This window comes from Buteo buteo, chromosome 3 (assembly GCF_964188355.1).
Source record: "Buteo buteo chromosome 3, bButBut1.hap1.1, whole genome shotgun sequence".
In the NCBI taxonomy this organism is placed as follows: domain Eukaryota; kingdom Metazoa; phylum Chordata; class Aves; order Accipitriformes; family Accipitridae; genus Buteo; species Buteo buteo.
The window spans coordinates 31,249,813-31,253,376 of NC_134173.1; positions in this window are offsets into that span (position 1 = coordinate 31,249,813).

The window sequence follows — 3,564 nt, forward strand, 5'->3', positions numbered from 1 at the left end:
AGTAAAATCCGTGGGTTGAGATAAGAACAGTTTGGGTCAGCTGCCCTGGCTGTGTCCCCTCCCAACTTCTTGTGCCCCTCCAGCCTTCTTGTTGGCTGCACATCAGAAGCTGAAAAATCCTTGTCTTTAGACTAAACATTACTTAGCCACAACTGAAAACATCAGTGTTATCAGCATTCTTCTCATACTGAACTCAAAACATAGCACTGTACCAGCTACTAGGAAGACAATTAACTCTACCCCAGCTGAAACCAGGACAAGGGGTCAAGAAAACAAATAGAATAAAAAGCTGAATGTTAATAGGGAAAAATTTTTAACACCTGAAAAGAATTTACAGTATAGGTTTTTAAAAAATTGTCCTACAGGAATTTTTCTACAGTAATTCCACTCCCCTTCTTCCCTTTCTTCCATGTTCTGAATTTTTCTTCCCACTTTCTATTGCAAGCACATCTGAAACACAGCTATATATTAAGTACATGAATTAGAGAAAGGACTCATCTAATACGTTCAGTAAATGAATAGACCTGGTTACGGGTAACCAGTATTTTTCATGTCTGTTCTACCATGAGTATATATTAGTGAGGCATGGGAATTATATAAAGCATATTTCTGCTGTTACAGGTATTGGTAGAGAATTTTAAAAAGAAACAAAGGGCTGAAGTACATAGAAGCTATAGCAAATGAAATACAGTGTTATCTCATAAAGTAAATCTGGGAAGGTGGATCTCAGAACTTGGTTCAGTTTTTTGTTAAGAGCCTGAAATAAGGTCCTTTAACTCCAGGAAGCCAAGCTTTGATTTAATATGCAACGTGAGTCTAGACAACGCTGTTTTGTACATATATTTAGAGAACAGTCGCTTCTTTAAGTATCTCTTGGATGGTAACTCATCTGAATCCAGTTACCTTCACTGATATGCCTCTGACTGAGTAAGCCGCAACATGACCTTGCAAATTTAATTCTTCAGTAGAATAATGATGAGAAATTAAATCATCCATTTTGCTCTGACTTTTCTATATTATTCATCCTAAAATTACTGCTTGGCATTCAGCCCCTCTTTCGGCCGCACACAACACTTTTTGTTTTGTTTTAAAACACAGGGATCATGAAACACAGAATTATTGCAATTTTTCCAGGTGGGGACAACTACAAGTGCCTATCAGTACCCCGGCATGGTTGTGCTCTTTATATATTCCTTTTTCCTTAGCCATCATTGACATGACCACATCCTTTTGCCGTTACTTAATAACTGTGAAGTCTTCACTGATAGCATGCTGTTCACAAAATAGGTTTCTCAACCTTAAATATACAATAGAAATACTCTTTGTTTACTTTACACTAGTCATATCAGTGAACACAACTCATATTTGCATCTTAATTTCTATGCAGATGCAAAGTTCAGTCAGCCTCTAGCAATGTACACTAGGAATGGGACCAATGATTATGCACAATTAAACCACTGTTAATGACCATAACCAGGAAATGGGTGAACCTGTTTTATTTTCTCTAAATCACATTGGTTCTTCTCTTACCTCCTTCTCTTCCCTGTCAAAAATCCCTTTGTAATGCAGTTTAGATCCAAATGGCTGTAACAGGGAGTCAAACTGTTATCTAAGTAATTCTCCCATCTCGTGACAATTATGTCCTTTCCTAAATAATTAAATTATCACTTAATGCAATAAAGGGAGCTTACTGTATTTCTTAAAGTTCACTGAGGGGCCTGATCCAGATTAACTTAAATTAATACTCATCATCTGATAATACCTATGGTCTTGGTAACTTCAACCAAAAAATTACTCCTTTGAAAATTCTGCCATGATCTTCTCAGAAATCCATGGAGAATTCAGACCATCTTTTCCATATTTGAAAATCTGTCCTTGGGGGTAAGTTGTGTCCATTTTCGTTTGGTCTTTACTTAATACAGACTGGAAACTTTAGCTCAGAATAACAACCATCATTCCTGTGTTGATAAAGTGACGAGTCAAAGGAAGAAATGCCCTGCATTTTCAAAGCCTTTGCTTATTTCTTCAGTCTTTGCTGGCAGTTTGCTATCATGAACATGGTAGTTCATATTAGTAACCTGCGCAGGCAGAATGAGCAGGAAGCTGGAATGTGGAGCTATAGCTCCTCTAATGGGTCCTGGTAACCTGATAAAACAGTTGTTGGGAATCTGCCTACACAAGTCACTGCACCCGATTCTCACTTGCACGGCTTTATCCTGCTGTGCTCTCACCCCTTGCAATGACTCCTCGTCTTTCCAGGCTTCATTTCTTACAGGGCAGCTTTTTAACATTCTCCTCATCCTCAGAGTTTTGAGGTAGTGCCCAGCTGCTTGGTGTATAAAGCACAGTGCTGTCCTCACCTCCTTTCGAAGGAGGGAACATGAGTACATTCACGGATATGACCACATGCTGTAGTGGGAAACGCTGAAGGTTGAATGCACTTTCTAACCGTGACGGGGCATTAGGGAAAGCCGGTGTGGTGAGAGAAAATAGTCATAGTATCCTGATGCTGCTTTCCTGATTTTTCACCCATCTCCAGTGCCAAAGTCCCCCAATCTGTTAGCTGTTAACGCCCACTCTAAAAAAGCCTCATTTGCCTGCCTCTCACTTTTCTTTCCCTCTCAGACAAATCATGATTAATATCTTCTTTTGACAACTATTCCACATACTGAGTCAAAATAAATTCTGTAAGAGATTTAAGTGTATGGTAAACATTCCTAAGAAAGGATGTATATTGTATAAAACCCAGAACATTTTAGGTACTTCTTTCCATATTTCACCGGAAAAGTATTTTTATGCACATATTTCATCCCTGAAGAATTGCAGTTATCATATGTTTTCAGAAGTCAGGAAGGCTTTTTTCCAGAATGTTGTTACAATGTATCACAAAATACCAAGAACATTTATAAAAACATTGGATCAAAAAATGGTGGAGGAGCATCCATAGATGTAAGAGCACCAAGTAATAGCTTGATGCTTTAAAATTCTGATATTTTTCAAAAATGAGACCAGAAGGTATAATATTAAATGGGAAAGAAAAAAAATGTCATTAATTGATGAAGTTTCAATATAATTCATTAGAAGTTACAGCACACATACGTGTACATACATGAAATTAATTGCTAAAATTGTTAAAAACATATATAATGGATTTTTAGTAAGATGTAATCTAAATTATTTGATTCAAGGTAAAAACATGCATTTGGAAATGGAAATGTGCAGGATCATAGTCATGATCACTGACTATTGCAAGCAAAAGGTGTAACTTCAATGTCTATTGAATCAGCCAGTCATTTATTATTTATTCTTTTCGTTAAATGAATTCGTTACGGAGGTTGATATACACAATAGTTGGCCCTCTGTCACACAGAAAACCTTGCTGTCCCATACATGACAAGACCATTCTATTTTCTGCTGTGCATCAGAAATAAATGGAAAGTTTAATTTAAAAAGAAAGTATGAGAAAAATTCACAGGGAATTTAAAAATACCAGTACAGAAAAAGTAAAATGATATTTTCCTCCAAAATCTTGTCTCCTCCTAAGTTCACCTTTCATACCTGAGC